This window comes from Loxodonta africana, chromosome 11, assembly GCF_030014295.1.
Source record: "Loxodonta africana isolate mLoxAfr1 chromosome 11, mLoxAfr1.hap2, whole genome shotgun sequence".
In the NCBI taxonomy this organism is placed as follows: domain Eukaryota; kingdom Metazoa; phylum Chordata; class Mammalia; order Proboscidea; family Elephantidae; genus Loxodonta; species Loxodonta africana.
In genome coordinates this window covers 15,836,065-15,847,334 of record NC_087352.1, presented here as the reverse complement: position 1 = coordinate 15,847,334, position 11,270 = coordinate 15,836,065, and positions in this window count along the sequence as shown.

Here is an 11,270-nt window from a genome sequence, read left to right as displayed (position 1 = left end):
GTATAAATCTACTTCATCTTTTTTATGGCTTCTTAGAATCTATTTTATGAGTGTAGCAAAATTGATTTATCCAATCCTGTATTAACATATATTAGTTTCTTTGAGTGTTTAGTAAATCTTCATGGTAATCAACTTAATCAGCAAGATATTTTCTTTTTTGTGAGAACAGTTGCTTTCACTCATCCAACCATATCATGAAATACACAGTAATATTAAATACATGTACTTCTTGTATCACCCAGTGAGAGAAACGAAGTCTTGATACATGCTACGATATGGATGGAGCTGGAAGACATTAAGCTGAGTGAAATAAGCAAATCACGAAGGACAAATACTGTGTGCTCTCACTTATATAAAAAGACAAGAGAAGGCAAATGTATAGAGAACAAAGTTTATTAGTGGTTCCCAGGGGCTTGAGGGTGGGGGGTTAATGGTGATGGAAATACTGCATTGATTAAGGTTAGGGTTGCACAGCTGATTATTGTAATTACAGTCAATAAGTTGTACCTGTAAAATGTTGAATTGGCAAAAGTTGTGTGATGGATATATTTACAACAATTGAGACACGCTTTCTGCACATGGGGGTGGGGGGACAAGCAGGGCAGTGGGTGGAGTAAACAACCTGGCCCACCCCTTGGAGATCAGAACAGAACACATAGGTCCCTGTGAGCAAGAGGTACCGGCTGAGGGGTGGTACAAACTGAAATGTTGCAAATAAACTGTTAATGTAGTTTTCGCAAGACTCCACTGATACAGAGTGTGTGCAAAGGAAGTAAAAGTGACCACCGTTTGTCCTTCCCGTGTCCGCAGAAAGGGGTGATGTGACAGAGGGACCCAGTGCGCCTGTGTCACATCCCATAATGAGTTATGTCAAGGGGAATAGAAGGACTTCCATCTTGAAGAAATCCTGGGAGGGCACCTTTATTTCCATAACCCAACCCCTTCTCAGGAATCTCTGACCATCCCCCCCCCCCAACTTCATGAATAAACATCAGAACCCCTCCTTCGCTTCTTGTTGAAACCCTTAAATACTTGGCTTGTTGGCAAATTAGAGACAGCCTCTCTGAAGTTTCTAACCCTTACTGTCTCCTTTTGCTGGCTGCTGGCAAAATAAATTTGTTCCTGTGACTCTAGGCTGCCTCAATAGTGACTCTAGGCTGCCTCGGTAGTCTTATTGGGCCGCATGAGTCTGATTGGGTTCAACAGAGGAAGGAGCCCTCGGTAACACAGTGACAAAAAAAAAAAAAAAAAAAAAGCAGCTACCAAGGCTGCCTATGTACAACCAAAAACCTCATGGGATTTAGTTTCTTGGTTTGGAGGTTTACGGTCATGGTTTCATTGGACATCCCAGTTAAGTGGCCTAATAACATGTTTAGTGCTTCCTTCTACCTCCTAGTTAGTTGCCAACTGCCTGGGATCTTAAAAGCTTGTCAGCAGCCATTCAAGGCATAACAATTGGTCTCTATTTGCCTGGAGCAACAGAGGAAGAAGGAGATTCAAGAATAAAATGAGGATGTGGAACGTGTGGCTAGTTGCCTCCTTGAAGAACTGCCTCCTGTGCCATGAGACCAGAAGACCTGGATGATGGCCAGCTATCATTACCGAACATTTTGATCAAAGGTTCTATAGAAAAATCCTGATCAAAAGGGAAAATGCAGAACAGAATTTCAAATTCTCATGGACTTCAGACTTCATGGAGCCATGAAGGTTAGATGAACCCCTGGAACTATTGCTCTAAGATAATTTTTAAACCTTAAACCAAAAATATCCCCTGAAGTTTTCTTAAAAGCAAACAATAATTTAGCTTAGCTAGTAAAGGATGTCTGCCTTGAGCATTATGCTCTTTTAAGAACCATCCATATGGGATCAAGGTGCTTAGGGGGCAAAGAATTTATGTGAATGGGAAAGGAACAACTCAGAAAAGGAGGGTGAGAATGGTTGCACAACTCAAGAATGCAATCAGTGTCACTAAATGGTACATATAGAAACTGTTGAATTGGTGTGTGTCTCAACAATAGCAACAAAAGAAATAAAATTTTTAAAAAAGCATGTATTTCTTTTTAAAATGTGTTTTGTCTGCATTCTGGATTGGATTTTTAATGGATGGTAAGAAAAATTCAAGATGTTAAATGTGCACATTAAATGACTTCAACCCCCTAAAAGGAAGAAGCAGATGAATAGAATAACAAAATATCAGCATCTTCTTGCAGTTCTATCAAATTTCGCTTTAATCTATTTGTATTTATTGTGACTTTTTTTATTAATACATTTAGACTTTTTTCTACCATCGTACTTTTGTATTTCTTGTTGTGCTACTTTCTTAGTGCTCCTTGTCTTTCTTTTTCTGGATTGATTTGTGTGTGTGTGTGTGTTTTCTTTAACCATTTTTTCCCTCCTTTTTGGTTTGGAATTTTTACATGCTATTTCTCCTTTTTTAATGGTTATCCTTGAAATTTTATCATGCGCATTTAAAAAATCTAAATTTAAACAAGATCCTAAAACCTCTCTGAAACAATACAAAGCATATAATAATTTAATTTTGTTAAATCCTGTCTTAGTTATCTAGTGCTCCTTTAACAGAAATATCACACGTTTATTCTCTCACAGTCTAGGAGGCTAGAAGTTCAAATTCAGGGTGCCAGCTCTAGGGGGAGATTTTTTCTCTCTGTTGCTTCTAGGGGAAGGTCCTTGTCATCCACCTTCCCCTGCTCGACGAGCTTCTCAGCACAGGAAACTCGCATCCAAAGGAAAAATGCAAAACATGTAGAAATACGAAAATGAAATGCAGGACATGCTCCCGGCATTGCTTTCTTGGTGGTATGAGGTCCCCCGTCACTCTCCTCACTTCTCTCTTTTATATCTCAAAAGAGATTGACTCAAGATACAACCTAATCTTATAGATTGAGTCCTCTCTCATTAACATAACTGTTTCTAATCCTGCCGGATTAACATCACAGGGATAGGATTTACAACACAGGACAACCATATCAGATGACAAAATGGTTGCCCACGCACAATACTGAGCATCATGGCTGAGCCAAATTGATACACATTTTCAGGGAACACAGTTCAACCCATAACAAATGCCCTCCAGACTAAACTACCTAGTGTTTTCCCAGTATTTTAGTTCTGACTTTCTTATTCCCCCATTCAATATTTATTTCATGCAGGCAATATATATGTAAATGTTTTTACTGTGCTTCAGGTGAAATTTTCCAGAGCACATTAGTTTCTCATCAAACGATTAACATACAAATTGTTTTGTGACATTGGTTGCCAACATCCAAATGTGTCAACACTGTCCCCTTCTCCACCCTGGAGTTCCATGTTTCCATTCATCCAGTTTTCCTATCATTTCCTGCCTTCTCTTCTTTGCTTTTAGGCTGGTGTGTCCATTTAGTCTCGTATATAGGATTGAACTATGAAGCATGTTCCTCACATGTGTTATTGTTTGCCCTGTAAAGCAAAAAACCAAACCCATTGCTGTCAAGTTGATTCCGATTCATAGTGACTCCAAGGACAGAGTAGAACTGCCCCATAGGGTTTCCAAGGAGTGGGTGGTGGATTCCAGCTGCCTACCTTTTTAGTTAGCAGCCACCTCTTAACCACTGTACTACCTGTCTAATCTTTGGTTGAAGGGTGAACCTCGGGAGAGACTCCAGTACTGAGTTAAAAGGGTATCTGGGGGCCATACTCTTGGGGTTTCTCCAGTCTCTGTCAGATCAGCAAGTCTGGATTTGTGTGTGTGTGTGTGTGTGTGTGTGTGTGTGTGTGTGTGAATTTGAATTCTGTTCGACATTTTTCTCTCACTCTGTCTGGGACCCTCTACAGTGATCTCTGTCAGAGAAGTAGGTGGTAGCGGGGTACCATCTGGTGTTCTGGGCTGAGTCTGGCAGAGATTGTGGTCTGTTAGTCCTTTGGACTAATCTTTCTCCTGTATCTTTGGTTTTCTTCATTCTCCTTTGCTCTAGCCAGGATCGGACAAGTCAATGTATCTTAGATGGCCGCTCGCAGGATTTTAAGAACCCAGATGCTACTCATCACAATCAAATGTAGAACATCTTCTTTATTAACTATTGAGCTAGATGTCCCCTGAGACCATGGACCCCAGCCATCAGCCAAGTAACTAGGTCCTTCAGGGAGTTTGGTTGTATCTAAGAAGCTTCTATGACTTTGCCCTGGTCAAGTTGTGCTGACTTCCCCAGTATTGTGTACTGTCTTCCACTTCACCAAAGTTAGCACTTGTCTGCCATCTAATGTTTTTCCCTCGCCACCATTCTCCTCCCTCGTAACCATCGAAGATTGTTTCTTTCTGTGAATAAACCTTTTCTTGAGTTTTTGTAATAGTGGTCTCATACAATATTTGTCCTTTTGTGATTGACTTATTTCATTTAGCATAATGCCCAATAGATTCATCCATGCTGTGAAAGGTTTCACAGATTCATCATTGTTCTTTGTCATTACATAGTAGTCCATTGTGTGTACGTAGCATAGTTTGTTTATTCATTCATCTGTTGATGGGCACTTAGGTTGTTCCCCTCTTTTTGTTATTGTGAATAATACTGCAATGAACATGGGTGTGCATATGTCTATTTGTGTGATGGCTCTTATCTCTCTAGGATATATTCCTAGGAGCCGGATTGCTGGATCTTATGGTATTTCTATTTCTAGCTTTTTAAGGAAGTACCATATCATTTTCCAAAATGGTTGTACTACTTTGCATTACCACTGGCAGTACTTAAGAGTTCCAGTCTCCCCGTAGCCTTTCCAATATCTGTTACTTTCTTTTATTATTATTGCCAGTAATGTCAGGGTGAGATGGTATCTCATTGTAGTTCTGATTTGCATTTCTCCAATGGCTGGTGATCGCGAGGATTTCCTCATGTGTCTGTCAGCTGCCTGAATGTCTTGTTTGGTGAAGTGTCTGTTCATATCCTTTGCCCATTTTTTAACTGTATTCTTTGTCTTTTTGTTCTTGGGGTGTTGGATTTTTCTATAAATTTTAGAGATTAGACCTTTGTCGGATATGTTGTAGCCAAAAAATTTTTTTCCCAGTCTGTAGGTTCTCTTTTTACTCTTTTGTTGAAGCCTTTTGATGAGCATGTTTAATTTTTAGAGGATTCCAGTTATCTAGATAAGTGTTGACTCTATTTTTAATTCCATGATCTTTATGGTTTGGGGTTTTATATTTAGGTCTTTGATCCATTTTGAATTAGTTTTTGTGTATGGTGTGAGGTACGCGTTCTGTTTCATTTTTTACATACGGACATCCAGTTTTGCCAGTACCGTTGTTTAAAAGGCCGTTTTTTTTCCCCCATTTAATGGACTTTGGGCTTTTGTCAAAGTTCAGGTGGCCATAGGTAGATGGATTTACATCTGGGTTCTCAATTCCGTTCTATTGATCAATGTGTCTGATGTTGTACTAGTAGTACCAGGCTATTCAGACTACCGTAGCTATATAGTGCGCTCTGAGGTCAGGTAGCTTGAGGCCTTCTCCTTTGCTTCTTCTTTAATAATGCTTTACTTATCTGGGGCCTCTTTCCTTCCCATATAAAGCTAATGATTAGTTTTTCCATCTAGTTGAAGAATGCTGTTGGTACATGGATCAGGATTTATGCAGACAATATTTATTTATAATTTCATATGTGTTTATGATTAATATTTCCCATCTTCCTCTTTTATGCACCTCAGGCCATCATTCCAGAATAATTTTCCTACTTCTTGATGTATATCCCTTAAAAGTTCCTTTAACACAAGTCTCTTGGAGTTAATCAGTTTTTATTACCTGGAGAGTTTTTACCTCATCTTAAATCTTGTACAATCCTGAGATGATTGTCATTTTTCTCAACACTCTGAAGGTATTATTCCACCATCTTCTACTTTCCATTTTTTGCTGTCGAAAAGCATACTGCCATTCTGAATATAATTTATTTGTGGAGATCGATTCTTTCTGTCTGGGTGAGCAATTATTTTTATTTCTCCTGCTTTTATACTTTGTTCCTCCAGGATCCAATGCTTCATGGTTTTCATTAGTTCTAGAACATATACAGATATTCACTCTTAAAATACTGTGTCCTCCCTTTGGGACTCTGATTAGAAAGATGTGAGACCTTTTTTTCTATACCCCATATCCTTTTTTAAATTAAAAATATATATATTGTTCATTTCCTAATATTGCATTCTGAGTAATTTCTTATCAGTTCACTAATTCTGTCTTCAGCTGGCTTAATCTGTTTAAATTACTCATTGAGATTTTCTTTTGTAGTTTCAACAATAAATTGCATTTTTCTCCAAATCCATCTATTCTTTTTATTTTCTTCTTGCTGATTGATCTTTGTGTCTGTGGTAGACTGTTTCTAAAATGACTCCCAGTTATCTTCACCTCCTGGCATTCACTCTCTTGTGTAGTCCTCCTGGCTTAGTCTGAGTTCTTTAGAGGAGCAAACCAGTGAAGCATATGTATATACATACACACACATATGTATATATACATATATATGCATATGTACATGCATATGCATATGTACGTGTATGTGTATATGTGTATACATGTATACACATAATTACACATGTACATATGTATGTTGTTGTTAGGTGCTGTCAAGCCGGTTCTCACTCATAGCGACCCTATGTACAACAGAATGAAACACTGCCTGGTCCTGCACCATGCCCACAATTGTTATGCTTGAGCCCATTGTTGCAGCCACTGTGTCAATCTATCTCTTTGAGGGTCTTCCTCTCTTTTGTTGACCCTGTACTTTACCAAGCATATATATGTATTTCTCTCTTTTAATATGCATACACATGTTAAAATAACCACTGCCATCGTGTCAATTCTGACTCACAGCAATCCTATACGACAGAGTAGAACTGCTCCATAGGGTTTCCAAGGCTGTAAATCTTTACAGAAGCAGACTGTCACATCTTTCTCCCAAAGAGTGGCTGGTGAGTTTGAACCACTGACCTTTTGGTTAGCAGCCAAATGCTTTAACCACTGCACCACCAGGGTTCCTCATATACACATATTTGCAAAGATGTCACGTTGAAAACTAAGATGTGCCTGACCCAAGCCATGGTGTTTTCAGTTGCTTCATATGCATGCGAAAGCTGGGCAATGAATAAGGAAGACTGAACAGGAATTGACACCTTTGAGTTACAGTGTTGGTGAAGAATATTGAACATACCATATAGAGCCAAAAGAAAGAATTTGTCTCGGAAGATGTACAGCCAGCATGCTCCTTAGAAGGAAAGATGGCTAGACTATACCTCAGATACTTTGAACATGTTATCAGGAGGGACCAGTCTCTGTAAAAGGACGTCATGCTTGGTAAAGTAGAGGGACAGTGAAAGAGAAGACATTCAAGATGGATTGACACAGTGGATGCAACAATGGGCTCAAATGTAACAACAATTGTGAGGATGGTGCAGAACCAGCCAGTGTTTCGTTCTCTTGTACATAAGGGTTGCTATGAATCAGAACCGACTTGATGGCTCCTAACAACAACAAATGTGTATATATATATACATATATATATATATATATATATATATATAGAAAGAGAGAAAGAGATTTACTTCAAGGAAATTGCTCACGCAATTGTGAGGAAATGGCTCAGCAATTGTAGTGGCTGACAAGTCCCAAATCCAAGGGTAAGACAACAGGCTGATGCACGTGGTTGCAGGGGCTGATGAACCCAAAACCTGCAGGGCAGGTGACAGGTTGGAGGCCTCTGCTGGCTTACAACCCAAGAACTGGAGGTGAGGCACCAAAAACATTCCAGGGTCAAACAGGACAGATTACCCAATAAGCAAGTTATGCATGGGCTTAATTGTGCTTACTTACCAATCTGTAGCGCACCTGGGAAACCAGTGAAATTGTGCACTACAGATTAGTAAGGAAGCCCATGCGTACCTTGGTTACTATAAGCCAGTGCTACCATGCTTACTGGTTAATTAGTTCTCAGTGGAGAGATAGCAAGCTTATCCAGAACATCCATTTATATACTGGATGCAGGATACACCCCCCCAAGGAAATTCCTCTTCCAACTGATTGGCTGCTAACATTAGATCACACAATGGGAAGTGATTACATAGTGTCCACCACACCACTGAGTAGCTGTAGAAATGTAGCAGAGGCAGCTGACTTTCTCTAACTTCCCAAGGGGAAGACAGAATCATTACCAGTGGCCCAAGGCTGATTCCTGTGAGGCTGAGGGCGGACATGCCTCCTTGCTCCAACCTTTTTCTTTTTTTAATAATTTTTATTGTGCTTTAAGTGAAAGTTTACAAATCAAGTCAGTGTCTCACACAAGAACCCATATACACCTTGCTACACACTCCCAGTTACTCTCCCCCTAATGAGACAGCCCACTCTCTCCCTCCACTCTCTCTTTTCCTGTCCATTTCGCCAGCTTCTAACCCCCTCCACCCTCTCATCTCCCCTCCAGGCAGGAGATGCCAACATAGTCTCAAGTGTCCACCTGATCCAAGAAGGTCACTCCTCACCAGCATCCTTCTCCAACCCATTGTCCAGTCCAATCCATGTCTGAAGAGTTGGCTTCGGGAATGGTTCCTGTCCTGGGGCAACAGAAGGTCTGGGGGCCATGACCGCCGGGGTCCCTCCAGTCTCAGTCAGACCATTAAGTCTGGTCTTATGAGAATATGGGGTCTGCATCCCCCTCTCCAACCTTTTTACCAATTCTGACACCAACCATCCCTCCCAAGGCACTCTCTGCTTCTCTGCTGGGTTTGATCATTTGTTACAATGGCCACACAGAACTCAGACAATACTCACTATTACGGGGTTTATGAGAGAAGTATCAGGTTACAATTCAGGTTCAGAAATGCTTAGGATACAGTTCTTCCACTAGGACAGCTTCTTCTCAGCCCTGCTGCAGGCACACCTCTCTCTGGCCCCTTGGCCTCTGCCCTGCTTGGACAAAGCGTTACAAAGTTCTTTTAACTCTGCTGATAAGTGCCCGAGGGTGCTGGGCTTTCTTGCCCTGTGTGCCGGGAAGCCCCACCGCAGCCTCCTCATGCCCGTCTTCTGATTTGTGCCTTTTCCCTGTCTCTTCCATGTTATAGCTCCTCTCTCTGTCTCCTGGAGGTAGGAGGTTCTCAGTGCAGGGATCATGGGTCCAAAGGGCATGCTCCACTTCTGCCTTTTCTTTCTTGGTGGTGTTGAGATCCTCTCTTCTCACATCTGGATGGTCCCAGTGGGATGGCAAAACTGACCAATCCCTTTGTTTGGTTCCATACAGTTTATTTGCATTTTTTTTTTTTTTACCCCCACGAGGGTGCCGTGCACATTATGTACATTATCCAATCCCCTTAGTGGGTCAACGCACCTCATTTGCATAGTCCTACCCAGTCATTTGGTTGAAGTTAAAAAGGCTATGGCTAGATGGGCCATATTAAGTAATTCACTGTACTGTAATAGTGTAGTCAAGTTGATACATAACATTAGCCATCACACACCCCCTCTCCTTTGTGTGTAGATGGACCTGTGACTTGCTTCTAACAAACCAAATATGGCAAAATTGATGGAATGGCACTTCTGAGATTAAAACCCAGTGCCGTCGAGTCGATTAGGTTCTAAAATCTATGAATTTTGTCTTGCTTGGATTTGCTCTCTTCCCGGCACTTTCTCTTGCTCTCTTGCATGCTCACTCTGATGCAGCAAGCTTCCTTGTGAGCTCCCAGTGAGGAGGCCTATGTGCCAAGGAACTGAGGGTGGCCTCCACCAACAGCCTGTGAAGAATTGAATCCTGCCAATAACTACATGAGTGAGCATGGAAGCAGCTCCTTCCCTAGTTGAGCACTGAGATGATTGCACCCCAGCCAACAATTTGGTTACAGCCTGTGAGAGACTCTGAAGCCCAAGACCCAGCTAAGCCTGATTTACAAAAACTGAAATGATTAATGTTGCTGTAATAATCCACAAAGTTTTGGGATAATTTGTTATAGCACAAGGCAATTTAATGTCCCTTATTTCTTCCACCATATTTCACATTATGGTACATTGTGAGCCTGACAATTCCAGTAACAGGAGTCTTTGGGGGTCTGTGTCTATCAAGGGTGGTTTCTGTGGATTCTAACATATAGTCCTCACCACTGAGCTGGTGGTCTTTGCTTGTGAACTCACTACTTGATACTGACTTGAGTCCTGAGGGGATTATTTACTTCTACTTCTGTATGTTGCCAGGAGTGACACCAACCCGTAATTGCTTCAGCTGCCCTGGAAGGTCCTGGCTTAGCTGGAGAACCAGACTCATGTTTTTCAATTCACAACTGTCCCCATGCTGTTGGCAATGCCAACACAGTCCCTTCCTGGTGCATGCAGTTCTTCCCCCGAACTCTTTCCTTTTTGTAATTTTCTGGTCCTGTTTTTTTGGGGGGGGGCGGGGGGCAGAAGGGAGGGAATCCCTGAAGGCTATCCCTACCTCTTATGAAAGCAGTGCCTCAGAAAATGTTAGCACACCTATGCCATCATAATTCCAGAAGCTGAAGTCCAGTTTAAGTTATCTAATTTATATTTTACTATTCCTAATACAAAAATAGAATTGCTTAAAAACCAATCAACTCAAGCGTTCAGCTCATCAAAATGAAAGTTTCCTTATTATTCTAACCTGTTGGCCATTTTTCCTTTCTCTGTTAATCTTATTTTCTTTCAAAACTCATTAAAAATTTAGTTACACTGGCATAAAATAGGGAGGGGGGATCTTTGCTAGATTAAAAATGTCTAATACTTGTGTGTGTGGTCCTTGTTTGAATCCTGGTTAAAACAAAACAGTTCTAAAAAGTCATTTTGAGAGAATTGGGGAAATTTGATTACAGATTTGATGTTAGATAATACTAAGAACTAACTTCATTTTGTTAGGAGTGATAATGGCACAGTGGTTATGTAAGAAATGTCCATAAATTTTTAGATGCCTGCTAAACATGTAGAGGTAAAAATGATATGACTTTAGGGATTTCCTTAAATGACTTCAGTTAAGAAAATAAAAGAAAAAGAGACCAATAAAGTAAATGTGGCAAAATGCTGCTACTGCTGTGTTCAAAAGGAATTCACCTTTTATGGCTTGAAAATACACTGCCAAACTGCACTGGAGCAAGGTGATAATGCATGAGACTTCTCATTTCACCAAACCCTCCTGCCTGCATAGACATTATTGTTCTTTTAAATATTTATTAACATGAAAATCATAAACTGTTATGTCCCTGGACTTTCCGTTAGCACTTTTGAATTAGTGGAGATGAGTTTTCATATA